The sequence below is a fragment of the Scyliorhinus torazame genome, chromosome 4 (assembly GCF_047496885.1).
Source record: "Scyliorhinus torazame isolate Kashiwa2021f chromosome 4, sScyTor2.1, whole genome shotgun sequence".
Taxonomy (NCBI): domain Eukaryota; kingdom Metazoa; phylum Chordata; class Chondrichthyes; order Carcharhiniformes; family Scyliorhinidae; genus Scyliorhinus; species Scyliorhinus torazame.
Window position 1 is genome coordinate 110,285,113 of NC_092710.1, and position 21,482 is coordinate 110,306,594.

The window sequence follows — 21,482 nt, forward strand, 5'->3', positions numbered from 1 at the left end:
CCACACACCCCTCCCCCACTTGCTGCACAGATCGACTCCCCACTTCGCTCCCATTAACTAGCCAACCAGCTGGCATGATGTCCCCCACTCAAGGCCACTGCCTACCCTCCCCCCACCCCCCAGCTACCCTTCATCCGCAATTCCCAAATATAGTAAAACACATTGACCCATTCTGCATCCAAACACAGTAAATATAGCAACCCACCCGGCGTACACACCAACATTCCCCACATTGGCATCTGCGACGTTCAATGTCCTTGCAAGCCCCCCAGTCCACGGTCTCTCATAAATACACTCGCCTCCTCCAGCATGTCAAAATAGAGTTCTCAATTCTGGTGCGTGACCCAGACGAGCAGGATACCCCAAACTTCACTCCTTCCTTGCAGACGGCCGCCTTGATCCCATTGAACCCGGCCCGCCTCTTGGCCAACTCCGCACCCAAGTCTTGGGAGGCCTGCACAAGATTTTATTCCCAGGCGCACTTTCTCGTCTCCTTTGCCCACCTCAGAACCTCCTCATCCAGAAAACGATGCAACTGCACCACCATCGCCCTCGGCTCCCTCCCCCACCAACTTCCCGAACATATTCCCCCCATCACCCAGCCCAACCCGACCCGATACCAAACAAAAAACCTACAGAAGAACAAAGCCCCCCTCCCCCTCTTCTGTCCCCAATCCCAAACCAAACAGAAACAAAAAAACCTTTACAAAGAAAAAACAACCATCCCAATGGTAACAAGCTGCAAATAGCCCCCTCCTCCACTCCTGTTAGCTAGTTATGCTCCTAGCAGGGTGACCCCCCACACGGGGTAAAAATCAAAGATAACTAAACAGTATACTGCCAATCTGCCCCTTGCCCCATACCAAACTATAATACAGAATAATAGAGGAAAATAAACACCCAACCCCCATCCCCCAAACAGCTCCAACACTACTGTATACAAACCCCCAAATCACCCAGAAAAAAAACACTCACCGCCAAAGCCCCATAGCAACCCCATGCTCTTCCCCACAGTACAAAAATCCCACTGAACAAACATCTAACTTCATGGGCGAAATTCTCCCCCAACGGCGCGATGTCCGCCGACTGGCGCCAAAGACAGCGCCAATCAGACGGGCATCGCGCCGGCCCAAAGGTGCGGAATGCTCCGCATCTTTGGCAGCCTAGCCCCAACATTGAGGGGCTAGGCCGACGCCGGAGGGATTTCCGCCCCGCCAGCTGGCGGAAATGGCGTTTGTTTCCCCGCCAGCTGGCGCGGAAATGCGGCGCATGCGCGGGAGCGTCAGCGGACGCTGAAAGCTTCCCGCGCATGCGCAGTGGGGAGAGTCTCTTCCGCCTCCGCCATGGTGGAGGCCGTAGCGGAGACGGAAGGGAAAGAGTGCCCCCACGGCACAGGCCCGCCCGCGGATCGGTGGGCCCCGATCGCGGGCCAGGCCACCGTGGGGGCACCCCCCGGGGTCAGATCGCCCCGCGCCCCCCCCCCCCAGGACCCCGGAGCCCGCCCACGCCGCCTGGTCCCGCCGGTAAACACCAGGTTTGATTTACGCCGGCGGGACAGGCAATTTCTGGGCGGGGCTTCGGCCCATCCGGGCCGGAGAATTGAACGGGGGGTCCCGCCAACCGGCGCGGCCCGATTCCCGCCCCCGCCCAATCTCCGGTACCGGAGACTTCGGCGGGGGCGGGGGCGGGATTCACGGCGGCCAACGGCCATTCTCCGACCTGGCGGGGGGTCGGAGAATGACGCCCCTTATTCTTAGTCCTTGAGCAACTAGTTCACCCCAGTCCAAGCTTCTTGACAAAATCATTTGCATCCTCTGGCGCAGTGAAGTAATAATATCTCTCCATGAAGATCACGCGAAGACGGGCCTGGTGCACCATACCAAATCTCACATTGCTCACAGCACAGCCTTGGCCTTATTGAATGCCGCATGCCTTCTCTGCAGCCCTCCCAGCGTCCTGGTATATTCTGAAGGCGTGGCCCTCCCATCTACAGTCCCGATGGTCCTTCGTCCACCTCGGGACCCACTCCTTGTTGCGGTTTCTATGAAACCTGATGATGGCCGCCCGTGGTGGCTCCCCAGATCTAGCCTTCTGCCTTAGCGACTGATGGGTCCGGTCCAATTCAGGAGGGGACGGAAAATTCCCCTCCCCCACCAACTTTCCAAACATCTTAGACAAATAGTCCGTCGAGTTTGAGCCCTCCAGACCCTCCGGTAGCCCCACAATTCGTTTTGCCATCTGGAGCGGTTCTCCAGATCATCAAGCCTGGTCTTCAACGCTTTGCACTCTTCAACTAGCAACGCCATCTCTACCTCCAGGGAGACAGTCCAGCCACGATGATCTGAGAATGCCACTTCCACCTTCTGCATCGCCTCACCTTGTATCTCTATGCAGCGGTCCACCTTCTCCAAGGCCAAATAGGGGCAAAAGCCCCCTCCATTTCCTTCTCCAGGTCCTCAGAGGCCGCCTGCCGCTGGTTCTTAAATTAATCCATCAAGAAGCTTGATCGAGCACGGAGAGATCAATGGTGCAGCAGAACCATCCACCATATTCCCCTCCACGGAAACTCGAGGGACTTCTGAGTCTGACGATGATCCCTTGACCGACTTGTGCCTTGTATTGGAGCTGCTGGGCATTATCTTTATGAGGGGATCCTATCTCATCAAACTAAACAAAGTTCCCCCCAAAAGTCACCCTTAAACAGGGCAAAACAAGCCAAAATCAAAGTACCCTGGCGGATGCCACCGTGTGTGTGACTGCTCACCACATAGCCGCCACCTGAGATCCGTTCCTTATTTATTCATGATGTAAAGAGGAAACGTGGTGTTTTATGACAGCAAAAACGCGCAACGGCTGCACTGATTCAGTAACCCTGAATGAGCTCGCACCATCGGCACGTGGAACGCAACCGCTTCCATGCGAAACGGCGCCGGATTCGCCGGGTCCGTGATTGCCGCGCATGAGGCTCACTCGCCGCAGCTGCAATTAAAAGACCCTTCCCACCCCACACACTGTCCCAGCCAACAAGATGTCTGGAAGGAGAGCAACACCACGGTTCAGGGATGCTGAGCTGGACACCCTCATGGTGCCATGGAGGAGAGACCCTGTACCTCGGCCCTGTACCACCGTTCGCCGTGCCTGGGCGCAGGTGACAGATGCGGTCAGCGCTGTGAGCAACGTTGCCCGCACTGGCCAGCAATGCCTGGAGAGACCGAACGACCCCCTCAGGGCAGCCAGGGTGAGTTGATTGCTCCGTGCCCCTGGCACTAACCTGCCCCCCCAACACACGCCCGTAACCTTAACCCCCCCCCCCCCCGCCCCCAACGAGATGGCCGAAACCCCACTCTACCCCACATGCCAGCACCCATGCCAGCCGCAATGACCGGGTGCCCTTGGCCACTGATGCCGTCATCTACCCAACCCCGGGCTGCATGTCTAACAGTGTCGTTGTCTGTGCCCCCCACCCCCCCCCCCCCCCCACACAGTCCTCCCACCCCTCCCAGGAGAAGGCCATGCACAACCATCAGGAGTGGGAGATGACCGGAGGGGGTCCACCAAATCTGCGGCCCCTCACCGTGCCCGAGCAGAGGGCACTGGGCGTGTTCGGCAGCCTGGAGGAAAGGGAGGTCACCAAGATGGAGGCCGGCAGCAGGCAAGCAAGTGAGACCCCGCTTAGCTGCGCTTGCCCATGACACATGGTGTACACCCCCCCCACAACCCCCCCTCCTCCCCCTCACCGCCACCCCACCCCCCCCACCCCCCGCCCACACACACCCCTCAGCCCACCCCCCCTCAATCCCTGTTGTACCTTCTAAACCATAGTGTCAACCGCTATGTCACAAGGCACCACCTGGGCTGCAGCCTTTGTACATTTGCAAGCTGCAGCCCGTCCGTGTCCATGTGGTGCCTGTCATGATGTGCAAACATGCAACCAATGAACACTCAGAATAGGACACAACCAATGGGCAGTCAGGACACTCAGAGGTGGCACCACCACAAGGGGGCATGACATAAACACTATAAAAGGGATGAGGCACTCACACCCTGCCTCTTTCCACAGACAGACATCTAGAGAGTGAGACAGGGTTGATCAGCAGCATCACACCCCAGCACGTGGCTTAGAGCAAGCTGGCACAGATAGACTGAGTTACTACAGTTAGATTAGCAGAGAGTCAAACTCATTTGAGAACTGTGTTAATAGTTCAATAAACACGTTGTACTCATTTCAGAGTCTGGAGCATCCTTTAGTTAAGACTGCATCAAGTAGCAGCCTGTGTTACCCGAAGCAGCATAGCACAACAGAGACCAAATCGTTTTTGGAGTCCACTCTGATGCTCTGTGAGAGCAATTGTTGAAAATCAAGCACATGACCCTGCCAGTCACGATTGAAACGTGTACTGTGCATGAGCAATCTAAAAATCGCTATTCACAGTACAAAACGGCAGAAAGTGAAAAACAAGCCTCCCACGAGGTGGAGAGTGTTCAGGCCTTCTCCCGGATGCAGCGCCTCCACATTGCCGAAAGCGGCCATTTTGCGCGCTCTTCCCGGGGCCCGACGCATGCGCAATGCAATCGGGAACACGAAGCGGCCGAAAACTGCACTGCGCAGACGCCCGAGAACCGCACCGCGCATGCGCAACGACGCACTGAGTGTCAAGACGCCGACGTCATGACATGTGCGAACTGCAGCACCGCCCATTTTTTTAAAAACTGCCCTGCAAGAGGCAAACACTGTTTAAACTGTGGGAAACCAAACTACTATGCAGCCATGTGCAGATCTGCACCACCAGTCAGGAGCCAGCGCTCCCAATTCCGACAGCGGCGCATCAGAAGTGTGCAACACCGAACGCATGACTCTGATCCAGGCAGTGCGATGGATCCAGATGATGAATACCTGGACAACACTGTGGTAGTCACCACTGTTTGTATAATAGTTGTATTAGAGGTAATACGGTAAGGCTCCTGTACTACAGGTACGGAGGTAGATCCCTGCCTGCTGGCTCCACCCAGTAGGCGGAGTATAAAGGTGTATGCACACCGAGCTGCTCCCATTTCTGGTAGCAGCTGCAGGAGGTCACACATCTCTGCTTAATAAACCCTCGATTACTCTCTACTCTCGTCTCGTCGTAATTGATAGTGCATCAATTTATTAAACAGAGATGTGTGGCCTCCTGCAGCTGCTACCAGAAAAGCAGCCAACGCTACGTTGGCCTTCGACCACTGGCTCGCTTGTTTCGAAAGCTACCTCGGATCAGCGACTGACCAACCCTCAGAGGCACAGAAAATCCAGACCCTGTACTCAGAGGTGAGCTCTGATATTTTTCCCCTTATCTGGGATGCACCCACTTACCCTGAAGCTATGGAGCTTCTGAAAGAACACTGTATCTGGCCGATCAACAAACTCTACGCCAGGCACCTGTCCATGCGGCAGCAACTCCCCGGTGAGTTATTAGATGATTTCTGGCGTGCCCTGCCAATCTTGGCGAGGAACTGTGATTGCCAGGCAGTTTCGGTCACTGAACATACAGAACTCTTAATCAGGGACGCTTTTGTTATGGGCGTGGGCTCGGCGTACATCCGCCAGCGCCTATTAGAAGGGGATACGCTCGACCCCGCGGTGACCAGGCAACTTGCGAACTCGCTAATGGTAGCCTCCTGTAACGTACAGTCGTACGCCCCCTGACCGCACGGCGCCCTCATGGACATCGTTGGCCCCACCAGCGGCCGCCCCCAGCCAACCCCAAGCCTGCGCCGTGCGGCAGCCAGCCAACCCTGGGGGGCCCAAATGCTATTTCTGCGGGCAGGCAAAGCACCCCCGGCAGCGCTGCCCGGCGCAGAGTGCAATCTGCAAGACCTGCGGGAAGAAAGGACATTTCGCTGCTGTGTGCCAGGCCCGGTCGATTGCTGCTGTATCTAGGCCCAGTGTTCCTGCAACCCCCGCGTGCGACCCGTGGGCGCCGCCATTTTCATCCCCGAAGACCACGAGTGGACCGTGGGCGCCGCCATCTTCCTCCCAGCAGACCACGTGCAGCCCGTGGACGGCACCATCTTTAACGCTGCCTGCCATGTGCTCCCCGTGGGCGCTGCCATCTTCAGCACCATTTTGGATGGCGCCTCAAGAGCCCTGCTCGTCGGGCACTTCATCTGGCCGCTCATCGCATGCCACCGCCGCCGACCAGCCCGGGGCCTACCAACAACAGCGGCAGCCGACCAGTCCCGGCCGCACAACCTCGCAACTGCGACGACGACGGTGAAAGTCGATGGGCACAAGACATCCTGCCTCCTTGACTCCGGGAGCACGGAAAGCTTCATCCACCCCGATACGGTAAGGCGCTGCTCCCTCACAGTACACCCCGTTACCCAGAGAATCTCCCTGGTCCGGATCCCATTCCGTGGCAATCCGGGGTTACTGCATCACCACCCTCACCGTCCAGGGCGTAGAGTTCAGCATCGTCCGGCTCTACGTCCTCCCCAACCTCTGCGCTGCCCTGTTACTCGGCCTGGACTTCCAGTGCAACCTCCAAAGTCTAACTCTAAAATTTGGCGGGCCCCTACCACCCCTCACCGTTTGCGGCCTCACGACCCTTAAGGTCGACCCCCGCCTTCCCTGTTTGCAAACCTCACCCCGGATTGCAAACCGATCGCCACCAGGAGCAGACGGTACAGTGCCCAGGACAGGACCTTCAACAGGTCTGAGGTCCAGCGGCTGCTGCGGGAAGGCATCATTGAGGCCAACAACAGCCCCTGGAGAGCCCAAGTGGTAGTAGTAAAGACTGGGGAGAAACATAGGATGGTCATTGACTACAGTCAGACCATCAATCGGTACACGCAGCTCGACACGTACCCCCTCCCACGCATATCTGATATGGTCAATCAGATTGCGCAGTACCGGGTCTTCTCCACAGTGGACCTGAAATCTGCCTACCACCAGCTCCCCATCCGCAAGGTGGACCGCCAATACACTGCTTTCGAAGCAGACGGCCGCCGTTACAACTTCCTTAGGGTTCCTTTTGGCGTCACTAACGGGGTCTCGGTCTTCCAACGTGAGATGGACCGAATGGTTGACCGGTACGGTCTGCGGGCCACCTTCCCATACCTGGATAACGTCACCATCTGCGGCCACGACCAGCAGGTCCACGATGCTAACCTCTTCAAATTTCTCCACACCGCTAAACTCCTTAGCCTCACATATAATAGTAAGAAGTCTTACAACACCAGGTTAAAGTCCAACAGGTTTTTTTCGATGTCACTAGCTTTCGGAGCGCTGCTCCTTCCTCAGGTGAAGCTCCTTCCTCAACGGCATCTTTGCACTGTTCGGTTTCCCCACCTACATCCACAGCGACCGGCGATCGTCCTTTATGAGTGATGAGCTGCGTCAGTTCCTGCTCGGCAAAGGCATTGCCTCGAGCGTGACGACCAGCTACAACCCCCGGGGAAACGGGCAGGTGGAGAGGGAGAACGGGACGGTCTGGAAGGCCGTCCTTCTGGTCCTGCAGTCTAAAAATCTCCCGGTCTCCCGCTGGCAGGAGGTCCTCCCCGACGCGCTCCACTCCATCCGATCGCTACTCTGCACTGCGACTAATGAAACCCCCATGGACCTTGCCTTCCCTAGGAAGTCCACCTCCGGGGTTTCGCTCCCAACATGGCTGGCAGCTCCAGGACCCATTCTCCTCCGCAAACACGTGCGGCTCCACAAGGCGGACCCATTGGTCGAAGGGGTACAGCTGCTGCATGCGAATCTGCAGTATGCCTACGTGGCGTACCCCGACGGCCGCCAGGACACAGTCTCCCTCAGGGACCTGGCACCAGCTGGATCTCCACCCGCGGCCCACCACCACACGACCCCCCCCCTCCGATTGCCCCGGCGCCACTCACCCTCCCCCCAGCGCACCTCACTACAGCCCCTGTCCCAGGGCGATCCGTCCTCCCACTGGGTTCCACCTGGGGATGAAGATGAGCACAACACACTCCAGGAGGCACAAACGAGCAAGTCGGCACCTGCACCACCACCAGGACCGAGGCGCTCACAGCGGAGGATCAAGGCACACGACTGGCTGAATTTGTAAATTTTCACCAGTCTGTAAACTTTAAATTCTCACAAACCTGTTAAAAAAAGAGTCCAGCGGGGGTGGACTGATTGTATAATAGTTGTATTAGAGGTAATACGGCAAGGCTCCTGTACTACAGGTATGGAGGTAGATCCCTGCCTGCTGGCTCCACCCAGTAGACGGAGTATAAATGTGTGTGCACACCGAGCTGCTCCCATTTCTGGTAGCAGCTGCAGGAGGCCACACATCTCTGTGTAATAAAGCCTCGATTACTCTCTACTCTCGTCTCGTCGTAATTGATAGTGCATCAAACACTTACCGAGTGGGCATTATTACGAAGTGCGAATACGCCACTCCAGACACATCGCGAGTCCAATCAATCTTGCCCGTGGATTCCGAGGACGAATGGCATGCAGTGATAATAATAATAATAATAATCGTTTCTTGTCACAAGTAGGCTTCAATGAAGTTACTGTGAAAAGCCCCTAGTCACCACATTCCGGCGCCTGTTCGGGGAGGCTGGTACGGAAATTGAACCTGCGCTGCTGGCATTGTTCTGCATTACAAGGCAGCTGTTTAGCCCACTGTGCTAAGGTCAACCACTGCTCCATCCAGTTCAAACTGGACACAGGTGCCTCCTCCAACCTGATTTCGCAGGTGGACTTCAAGAGAATTAAGAAGACCCCCACAATCCTTCCAGCTGCCTGCAAACTCCTGGATACAATGGAAACGCAATCAAGGCACTGGGGTCCTGCCATCTGCAGGTGTCCAGCCGACACGCACAAGCAAGCTTACGCTGCGAGATTGTTAAACCAGACAGGGCGTCCCTGCTATGTGCGCACGCCTGCAAACAACTGAACCTCATTCAAAGGGTTTACACCACGACGCCGTCCCATTCGGATCTTCAGGCCGGCATCGACAACATCCTAACCCAGTACCCAGATGTATTTAGTGGGATGGGCACGCTGCCGTACGAGTACAAGATTCTACTGTGGCCTGATGCCAAGCCAGTGGTCCACGCACCACAACGTGTCCCTGCTCCACTGAGAGAGCGCCTGAAGGCAGAGCTCACGAGTCTCCAACAAAAAGGCATAATTTCCAAGGTCACTGAACCAACTGACTGGGTCAGCTCGATGGTGTGCATAAAGAAGCCTTTGGGGGACCTACACATCTGAAGTGACCCCAAGGATCTAAACAAAAACATTATGGGGGAACATTACCCCATCCCGAAGAGGGAAGAAATCGCGAGTGAGATGGCACACGCGCGCTTCTTCACAAAATTGGACGCATCCCAAGGATTTTGGCAAATCCAACTTGAAGAATCCAGCAGAAGGCTCTGCACCTTCAACACGCCTTTTGGCAGATTCTGCTACATCCAAATGCCATTTGGCATCATCTCGGCATCAGAGATTTTCCATCGCATCATGGAACAGATGATGGAGGGAATAGAAGGGGTTCGTGCCTACGTTGACGATATCATAATCTGGTCCACAACCCCGGAGAAACGTGTCGTGACTCAAGAAAGTATTCCGACGCATACATGTACACGGCCTCAAGCTAAACCGGTCCAAGTGCTGTTTTGGGACATCCACGCTGAAGTTCCTGGGCGATCAGATTTCGCAACACGGTGCGCGCCCGGACACAGACAAAATTAAAGCCACCGAGGCAATGAAAGTCCCCGAGGACAAGAAGGCAGTACTGCGCTTCCTGTGAATGGTCAATTTCCTTGGCAAGTTCATCCCGAATTTGGCCACACAGACCACGGCCCTAACCAACATGGTGAAATAATCAACCGCCTTTGAGTGGAAGGCGGAGCTCCGGACAGAGTGGCTGGAGCTGAAAGCCAAGCTCACCACTGCACCCGTCCTTGCATTCTTTGACCCAGACCGAGAGACCAAGATATCCACAGATGCGAGTCAGGGTGGCATTGGGGCAATGTTGCTTCAAAGAGACGACACGTCATCCTGGGTACCAGTAGCATACGCGTCACGGGCAATGACACCCACTGAGACCAGATATGCGCAGATTGAGAAGGAGTGTTGAGGTCTTCTCACCGGCATCCTCAATATTTCATGATTATGTCTACAGCTTGCCAACTTTTATTGTTGAGACGGATCATAGGCCTCTGGAGCGAGATTCTCCGACCCCCCGCCGGGTCGGAGAATCACCGGGGGCTGGCGTGAATCCCGCCCCCGCTGGTGGCCGAATTCTCCGGCACCGGATATTCGGCGGGGGCGGGAATCGCGCCGCGCCGGTTGGCGGGCCCCCCCCCCCCGGCAATTCTCCGGCCCGGATGGGCCAAAGTCTCGCTGCTGGAATGCCTGTCCCGCCGGCGTGGATTAAACCACCTCTCTTACCGGCGGGACAAGGCAGCACGGGCGGGCTCCGGGGTCCTGGGGGGGGGGGGGCGGGGCGATCTGGCCCCGGGGGGTGCCCCCACGTTGGCCTGGCCTGTGATCGGGGCCCACCGATCCGCGGGCGGGTCTGTGCCGTGGGGGCACTCTTTTTCTTCCGCCTTCGCCACGGTCTCCACCATGGTGGAGGCGGAAGAGACCCCCTCCACTGCGCATGCGCGGGGATGCCATGAGCGGCTGCTGACGCTCCCGCGCATGCACCGCCCGGCAAAGTCAGTTTCGCGCCAGCTGGCGGGGCACCAAAGGCCTTTCCCGCCAGCTGGCAGGGCGGAAATCAGTCCGGCGCGGGCCTAGCCCCTCAAGGTTAGGGCTCGGCCGCTCAAGATGCGGAGGATTCCGCACCTTTGGGGCGGCGCGATGCCGGACTGATTCGTGCCGTTTTTGGCGCCGGTCGGCGGACATCGCGCCGATTGCGGAGAATTCCGCCCCTTGTCCACATCATCCAAAAGGACCTGAATGACGTGACGCCTCGTTTGCAGAGAATTCTGCTCAAACTCCAGAGGTATGATTTCAATTTGGTGTACACACCTGGCAAGGAGCTCATCATCGCCGATGCATTGTCCTGCTCTGTCAACTCACGCAGTGAACCACTGGAGATCATCCAGCACATTGAATTGCAGGTACAACTGTGTGCAAATACTCTCCCGGCAACAGATGAGAAGATTGTTCTCATCCGAGAAGAGACGGCCAAAGACCCCCTGTTGCAGCGAGTCATCCACAACCTCAGCAATGGGTGGCAGAAAGGGCAATGCCCTCAATTTTACAATGTCAAGGACGACCTGACGCTGACCGACGGCATCCTGCTCAATCTGGACAGAATAATCATCCCGATACATCTCCAGAACATGGTGCTGCGGCAGATTCATGAGGGACACCTGGGCGTAGAAAAGTGCAGACGCAGGGCCCGGCAAGCTGTCTACTGGCCCGACATCAACCAGGACATTATGGACATGGTCCTGAACTGCGAAACCTGTCAGAGGTTTCAACCAGCGCACAGCAAGGAGATGCTCCAACCACATGACCTAGAGATCTCTCCGTGGTCCAAGGTTGGCATTGACCTATTCCACGCAAATGGTCGCGACTATATCTTAATCATCGATTACGTTTTGAACTATCCTGAGGTGCTGAAGCTGCCAGACCACACCTCACGGACCGTCATCAAAGCGTGTAAAGAGACATTCTCACGGCATGGCATCCCGAACACCGTCATGAGCGACAATGGCCCGTGCTTCCACAGTCGAGAATGGTCCCTGTTTGCCAAGAGCTACAATTTCAGACACGTCACCTCCAGTCCGCACTATCCGCAGTCCAATGGCAAAGTCGAAAAAGTGGCGCACTTCATTAAGCAACTCATCCGCAAGGCCTCGGACTCTGCTTCCGACATATACCTTGCACCACTTGTGTACCGGGCGACTCCCTTGTCCACTGGCATGTCGCCAGCTCAACTGCTGATGAACAGGGACCTGCAGACGACGCTTCCAGCCATACACCTGCCCAACCTGGATCACCTCCCGGTGCTGCAGAAGATGCAGCAGCTTCGCAACAGCCAGAAGCAGGGCTATGACGCACATGCCACCGGCAGACACGGTCAGGAGCAAGATACCGGATGGTGGGTGGTCTGCTCCGGCTGTCGTTGTTCAACAGGCCTATGATCCTATGGCATACGTATGGCTGATGGCTCCATTGTGCGAAGGAATCGAAGGGCACTGCGAAAAGTTGCTTGCCCACAACCACTTTCCCCTCCATTTCCACATGTCGAATTGCCACCTCCAGACACCTCGAACCACGAGGCCACTAGTCATGCCTCCCACTCGCCTGTCAAGACACCGTCATCCCCTCCACCACCTCTCCGGTGGTCGACGAGGATCAGACGCAAGCCTCAGAGACTGGACTTATGAGCATTTGTTTTGTTTGTTCTGTTCTGTATTCCTCAGTCAGTCACATTAGACAGACACATTCACATGTATATACAGCTAAAAAAAAAACTAAATAAAAAGGGACGATGTCATGGGGCGTCATTCTCCGACCCCCCGCTGGGTCGGAGAATCGCCGGGGGCTGGCGTGAATCCCGCCCCCGCCGGTTGCCGAAGTCTCCGGCACCGGATATTCGGCGGGGGCGGGAATCGGGCCGCACCGGTTGGCGGGCCCGCCCGCTGAATTCTCCTGGCCGGATGGGCCGAAGTCCCGCCGATAAATTGCCTGTCCCGCCGGCGTGGATTAAACCACCTTTTGAACGGCGGGACAAGGCAGCGTGGGCGGGCTCCGGGGTCCTGGGGGGGGCGCGGGGTGATCTGGCTCCGGGGGGTGCCCCCACGGTGGCCTGGCCTGCGATCGGGGCCCACCGATCCGTGGGCGGGCCTGTGCCGTGGGGGCACTCTTTCCCTTCCGCCTCCGCCACGGTCTCCACCATGGCGGAGGTGGAAGAGACTCCCTCCACTGCGCATGCATGGGAAACTGTCAGCGGCCGCTGACGCTCCCGCGCATGCGCCGCCCAGAGATGTCATTTCCGTGCCAGCTGGCGGGGCAACAAAGGCCGTTTCCGCCAGCTGGCGGGGCGGAAATTCCTCCGGCGCCGGCCTAGCCCCTCAATGTTGGGGCTCGGCCCCCAAAGACACCTTTGGGGCGCCGCGATGCCTGTCTGATTGGCGCCGTTTTGGGCTCCAGTCAGCGGACATCGTGCCGTTTCGGGAGAATTTCGCCCATGATACGCAAACATGCAACCAATGAACACTCAGAATAGGACACAACCAATGGGCAGTCAGGACACTCAGAGGTGGCATCACCACAAGGGGGCATGACATAAACACTATAAAAGGGATGAGGCACTCACACCCTGCCTCTTTCCACAGACAGACATCTAGAGAGTTAGACAGGGTTGATCAGCAGCATCACACCCCAGCACGTGGCTTAGAGCAAGCTGGTACAGTTAGACTGAGTTACTATAGTTAGATTAGCAGAGAGTCAACTCATTTGAGAACTGTGTTAATAGTTCAATAAACACGTTGTACTCATTTCAGAGTTTGGAGCATCCTTTAGTTAAGGCTGCATCAAGTAGCAGCCTGTGTTATCTGAAGCAGCATAACACAGCAGTGCCCACTGTCTTTGCAGATGGCCATTTCAGAAGTCCACAGATCCCCTTCCTGATCCTTAAGGCGAAGCTTGGTGGATCACACACTCAGACCAATACCTGCCCTGCATCCCCAGGCACCTGTCCGTCAGATAAGACCCTAACTCTATCATACTGTCACCTCCGTGAATCTCCCCCGCTTTTCACATTTCATCGAAACATGTTCAAACCCGGGTGGTGGGCTGCGCAGCGCCTTTCACCCCTGACAGGTTTTGCACGCTTTTGGGCGGTCCCAGGTCGATGTCCAATAGATCGGTCAGGCCTCGATAACCCTGATCGATCTCAACCAATTGGCAGTGAATACCTCGATGACGGGGCGGGTCCCAGTCGGCCATGGCCGTTAGTTCCCCAGGCATGTAGGCCTTCTCAAATAAGGACACCGAGTCTGCCACATATTGTTTTCTACCTGGAGCCCATTGTCCCGGGATGGTCTTTCAGCCTGCTTTTCCCTGTGTCAGTTTCTTCAAGCCTGTCTGCGTCTCTGTGTTGACCAATTTCCCATCAATCTGTGGCCATTTTGGATGCCCACACCTCTCACCGTCACACCTCGCCACCCCTCACCCTTACCCCCTCACTCCCGGACTGTTTTCCGCCAATGCACCCAGGCTGGAGCCCGTCCCTGCTGCTAGGGGCACCATTGGCTGGCACTGCCCTCACTGGGGCCTGCCTTGGGTGTGGCCCTAGGTGGTCCCCCCAATGGATGGCTGCCGGTTGGGTGGGCGTTCGGTGACGCTGGGGGGGGGAGGGGGTGCTGTGACCGGGGCAAGGGTGGGCGCACCCATATCGCCGGTGCCACTGTGTAGAACCAGAGACCGGGATGGGTGGTCAGTGGGCGGTTCAGCAAGATGGCGGTCGGTGCCTGGACACTGCCCCAGTCCAGTGGGGGGAACCCCGGCTGCTCAGCGAGCCTTCACCCCCTCCCCCGGCCCTGGCAGGGCCGCCCCCTGCCGCAGACAGCACGGCCGGTGTCTGGGCCAGTTGCGACCGCCGCTCGCTCACAAAGCAGCCAGGATGCCAGGGTCACGATTTGTAAGAGCACAAGGGAACCACGCCACCGGGAACTCGGCCCATCAGAGGCGGTGAATCACGGAGGCCCCAGGGCATCTGGTGTCAGGCCCGCTAATAATATGCTTACTGTACTTTTAGCCCGCATGGCGAGCAATGCATTTCCGCTATTTTGGGGGTGCCGGAGCATCCGGATTTGGCATCAAACCCGCGCCTACCGCGATTTCAGCGTCGGAAGCTATTCTTCGCCCAATCGCGTTTCACGATCTTGGCGTTGGCAAACGGAGAATGCAGCCAAGGGTTATAGCAATAAAGAGCACATTCTTTATAGGGAGTGGAGATAAGGTTACAGCACTATAGAACCCATTCTATACTGGGAGTGGAGATAGGGTTATAACACTATAGAACCCATTCTATACTGGGAGTGGAGATAGGGTTGTAACACTATAGAACACATTCTATACTGGGAGTGGAGATAGGGTTATAACACTATAGAACCTATTCTATACTGGGAGTGGAGATAGGGTTGTAACACTATAAAGCACATTCTATACTGGGAGTGGAGGTAGGGTTATAGCACTATAGAACACAGTCCATACTGGGAGTGGAGATAGGGTTATAACACTATAGAACCCATTCTATACTGGGAGTGGAGATAGGGTTGTAACACTATAAAGCACACTCTATACTGGGAGTGGAGGTAGGGTTATAGCACTATAGAACACATTCTATACTGGGAGTGGAGATAGGGTTATAACACTATAGAACCCATTCTATACTGGGAGTGGAGATAGGGTTATAGCACTATAGAACACAGTCCATACTGGGAGTGGAGATAGGGTTGTAACACTATGAAGCACATTCTATACTGGGAGTGGAGGTAGGGTTATAGCACTATAAAGCACACTCTATACTGGGAGTGGAGGTAGGGTTATAGTACTATAGAACCCATTCTATACTGGGAGTGGAGATAGGGTTATAACACTATAGAGCACATTCTATACTGGGAGTGGAGATAGGGTTATAACACTATAGAGCACATTCTATACTGGGAGGGGAGATAGGGTTATAGCACTATAGAACACATTCTATACTGGGAGTGGAGATAGGGTTATAGCACTATAGAACACATTCTATACTGGGAGTGGAGATAGGGTTATAACGCTATAGAACCCATTCTATACTGGGAGTGGAGATAGGGTTATAGCACTATAGAACACATTCTATACTGGGAGTGGAGATAGGGTTATAGCACTATAGAACCCATTCTATACTGGGAGTGGAGATAGGGTTATAGCACTATAGAACACATTCTATACTGGGAGTAGAGATAGGGTTATAGCACTATAGAACCCATTCTATACTGGGAGTGGAGATAGGGGTACAGCACTATAGAACCCATTCTATACTGGGAGTGGAGATAGGGTTGTAACACTATAGAACACATTCTATACTGGGAGTGGAGATAGGGTTATAACACTATAGAACCTATTCTATACTGGGAGTGGAGATAGGGTTGTAACACTATAAAGCACATTCTATACTGGGAGTGGAGGTAGGGTTATAGCACTATAGAACACATTCTATACTGGGAGTGGAGATAGGGTTGTAACACTATAAAGCACATTCTATACTGGGAGTGGAGGTAGGGTTATAGCACTATAGAACACATTCTATACTGGGAGTGGAGATAGGGTTGTAACACTATAAAGCACACTCTATACTGGGAGTGGAGGTAGGGTTATAGCACTATAGAACACATTCTATACTGGGAGTGGAGATAGGGTTATAACACTATAGAACCCATTCTATACTGGGAGTGGAGATAGGGTTATAGCACTATAGAACACAGTCCATACTGGGAGTGGAGATAGGGTTGTAACACTATGAAGCACATTCTATACTGGGAGTGGAGGTAGGGTTATAGCACTATAAAGCACACTCTATACTGGGAGTGGAGGTAGGGTTATAGCACTATAGAACCCATTCTATACTGGGAGTGGAGATAGGGTTATAACACTATAGAGCACATTCTATACTGGGAGTGGAGATAGGGTTATAACACTATAGAGCACATTCTATACTGGGAGTGGAGATAGGGTTATAGCACTATAGAACACATTCTATACTGGGAGTGGAGATAGGGTTATAGCACTATAGAACACATTCTATACTGGGAGTGGAGATAGGGTTATAACGCTATAGAACCCATTCTATACTGGGAGTGGAGATAGGGTTATAGCACTATAGAACACATTCTATACTGGGAGTGGAGATAGGGTTATAGCACTATAGAACCCATTCTATACTGGGAGTGGAGATAGGGTTATAGCACTATAGAACACATTCTATACTGGGAGTAGAGATAGGGTTATAGCACTATAGAACCCATTCTATACTGGGAGTGGAGATAGGGGTACAGCACTATAGAACCCATTCTATACTGGGAGTGGAGATAGGGTTGTAACACTATAGAACACATTCTATACTGGGAGTGGAGATAGGGTTATAACACTATAGAACCTATTCTATACTGGGAGTGGAGATAGGGTTGTAACACTATAAAGCACATTCTATACTGGGAGTGGAGGTAGGGTTATAGCACTATAGAACACATTCTATACTGGGAGTGGAGATAGGGTTGTAACACTATAAAGCACACTCTATACTGGGAGTGGAGGTAGGGTTATAGCACTATAGAACACATTCTATACTGGGAGTGGAGGTAGGGTTATAGCACTATAGAACACATTCTATACTGGGAGTGGAGATAGGGTTATAGCACTATAGAACACATTCTATACTGGGAGTGGAGATAGGGTTATAACACTATAGAACACATTCTATACTGGGAGTGGAGATAGGGTTATAACACTATAGAACCCATTCTATACTGGGAGTGGAGATGGGGTTGTAACTCTATAAAGCACACTCTATACTGGGAGTGGATGTAGGGTTCTAGCACTATAGAACACATTCTATACTGGGAGTGGAGATAGGGTTATAGCACTATAGAACCCATTCTATACTGGGAGTGGAGGTAGGGTTATAACACTATAGAACCCATTCTATACTGGGAGTGGAGATAGGGTTATAGCACTGTAGAACACATTCTATACTGGGAGTGGAGATAGGGTTGTAACACTATAGAACACATTCTATACTGGGAGTGGAGATAGGGTTATAACACGATAGAACACATTCTATACTGGGAGTGGAGATAGGGTTATAACACTATAGAACCCATTCTATACTGGGAGTGGAGATAGGGTTGTAAAACTATAAAGCACAATCTATACTGGGAGTGGAGATAGGGTTATAACACTATAGAGCACATTCTATACTGGGAGTGGAGATAGGGTTGTAACACTATAGAACACATTCTATACTGGGAGTGGAGATAGGGTTATAACACGATAGAACACATTCTATACTGGGAGTGGAGATAGGGTTATAACACGATAGAACACATTCTATACTGGGAGTGGAGATAGGGTTATAACACTATAGAACCCATTCTATACTGGGAGTGGAGATAGGGTTATAACACTATAGAACACATTCTATACTGGGAATGGAGATAGGGTTATAGCACTATAGAACACATTCTATACTGGGAGTGGAGATAGGGTTATAACACGATAGAACACATTCTATACTGGGAGTGGAGATAGGGTTATAACACTATAGAACACATTCTATACTGGGAATGGAGATAGGGTTATAGCACTATAGAACACATTCTATACTGGGAGTGGAGATAGGGTTATAACACGATAGAACACATTCTATACTGGGAGTGGAGATAGGGTTATAACACTATAGAACACATTCTATACTGGGAGTGGAGATAGGGTTATAACACGATAGAACACATTCTATACTGGGAGTGGAGATAGGGTTATAACACGATAGAACACATTCTATACTGGGAGTGGAGATAGGGTTATAACACTATAGAACCCATTCTATACTGGGAGTGGAGATAGGGTTATAACACTATAGAACACATTCTATACTGGGAATGGAGATAGGGTTATAGCACTATAGAACACATTCTATACTGGGAGTGGAGATAGGGTTGTAACACTATAAAGCACACTCTATACTGGGAGTGGAGGTTGGGTTATAGCACTATAGAACACATTCTATACTGGGAGTGGAGATAGGGTTATAACACTATAGAACCCATTCTATACTGGGAGTGGAGATAGGGTTATAGCACTATAGAACCCATTCTACACTGGGAGTGGAGGTAGGGTTATAGCACTATAGAACACATTCTATACTGGGAGTGGAGATAGGGTTATAGCACTATAGAACACATTCTATACTGGGAGTGGAGATAGGGTTGTAACACTATAAAGGACATTCTATACTGGGAGTGGAGGTAGGGTTATAGCACTATAGAACACATTCTATACTGGGAGTGGAGATAGGGTTGTAACACTATAAAGCACACTCTATACTGGGAGTGGAGGTAGGGTTATAGCACTATAGAACACATTCTATACTGGGAGTGGAGATAGGGTTATAACACTATAGAACCCATTCTATACTGGGAGTGGAGATAGGGTTATAGCACTATAGAACACATTCCATACTGGGAGTGGAGATAGGGTTATAGCACTATAGAACACATTCTATACTGGGAGTGGAGATAGGGTTATAGCACTATAGAACCCATTCTATACTGGGAGTGGAGATAGGGTTATAGCACTATAGAACACAGTCCATACTGGGAGTGGAGATAGGGTTATAGCACTATAGAACCCATTCTATACTGGGAGCGGAGGTAGGGTTATAGCACTATAGAACACATTCTATACTGGGAGTGGAGATGGGGTTATAGCACCATAGAACACATTCTATACTGGGAGTGGAGATAGGGTTGTAACACTATAAAGCACAATCTATACTGGGAGTGGAGGTAGGTTTATAGCACTATAGAACACATTCTATACTGGGAGTGGAGATAGGGTTATAGCACTATAGAACCCATCTATACTGGGAGTGGAGATAGGGTTGTAACACTATAGAACACATTCTATACTGGGAGTGGAGATAGGGTTATAACACTATAGAACCCATTCTATACTGGGAGCAGAGATTGGGTTACAACACTATAGAACACATTCTATACTGGGAGTGAGAGATAGGGTTATAACACTATAGAACACATTCTATACTGGGAGTGGAGATAGAGTTATAACACTATAGAACACATTCTATACTGGGAGTGGAGATAGAGTTATAACACTATAGAACACATTCTATGCTGGGAGCAGAGATTGGGTTATAACACTATAGAACACATTCTATACTGGGAGTGGAGATAGGGTTATAACACTATAGAACACATTCTATACTGGGAGTGGAGATAGGGTTATAGCACTATAGAACCCATTCTATACTGGGAGTGGAGATAGGGTTATAACACTATAGAACTCATTCTCTTTTGGGAGTGGAGATAGGGTTATAACACTATAGAGCACATTCTATACTGGGAGTGGAGATAGGATTATAACACTATAGAATGCATTCTATACTGGAAGTGGAGATAGGGTTATAACACTATAGAACACATTCTATACTGGGAGTGGAGATAGGGTTATAACACTATAGAGCAAATTCTATACTGGGTGTGGAGATAGGGTTATAACACTATAGAACCCATTCTATACTGGGAGTGGAGATAAAGTTATAACACAATAGAACCCATTCTGGAGATGTGGGGCGTCATTCTCTGACCCCCCAGCGGGTCGGAGAATGGCCGTTGGCCGCCGTGAATCCCGCCCCCGCCGGTTGCCGAAGTTTCCGAAGGGAGAAAAGTCGGCGGGGCGTTAATGTCGCCGCTGCCGTCGGAGAATGTCACGGGTCTGCGCAAGGCAGCCGATTTTCGGCCTGCCGATATTCTCCCTTCCGGATGGGCCGAAGTCCCGTCGACGTGATGACCGTTCACGTCGACGTAAATTAAACCTCCTTTTCATCGGCGTGACCCTGTGCTCCAGGTTCACGCCGGCCAGCGTGGAGGTGAGTGACGGCCTGGGGGGTTGGCTCTGGGCAGGCGATGGCGTGGCCGCAGTCTGAATGCGTGAGGAGAGGTGTGTCTCGGGTTGTGTGTGTGTGTGTGTGCGGCGGGGGGGGGGGGGTTAGAGTAGGCTGGGCTCCGGGGGAGTGCCGGGAGGGGGTCCGTGCCGGGGAGGGGGATGGGGGGGGGTCCGTGCCGGGGTGGAGGTTGCGGGAGGGTCAGTGCCGGGGAGGGGGATGGGGGGTCCGTGCCGGGGTGGAGGTTGGGGGGGGTCCGTGCCGGGGTGGAGGTTGGGGGGGTGGGGGTCTGTGCCGGGCTGGAGGTTGGGGATGGGGGGTCCGTGCCGGGGTGGAGGTTGGGGGGGGGGGGGTCCGTGCCGGGGAGGGGGATGGGGGTTCCGTGCCGGGGTGGAGGTTGGGGGGGGGTCCGTGCCGGGGAGGGGGATGCGAGGGCAAGTGAGTTGGTCCACCTGGCCAGGTGCCAGCCTCCAACAGTTGGACCCATGCGGTCCATGCCACCTGGCTGGGGGGAGGAGGGGATATGGGCAATGATGACATGTCGTCGTTCCCCTCCCCCCCCCAGGTCATGTTTTCCGATCATCCAGCGATGTTGGCCGCCGTGGCGGCAGCCGCTCATGTCCATGTTGCCCTGGATGAGGAGGAGGAGGAGGAGCGTGCCAGAGAGGCGGCGCAGGCTGCCGCAGAGGGACAGGTGGCAGCCGCCCAGGCTGGAGGGACACCTGACCGACAGGACGAGGAGGGGGAGGAGGACGTCGCGGCCCCACGGCAACGGAGGCACCCGAGGGCGCCCCGTGTGTACCGGCCCCGGCAGTCATACCAGGACCTCACGGACCGGGA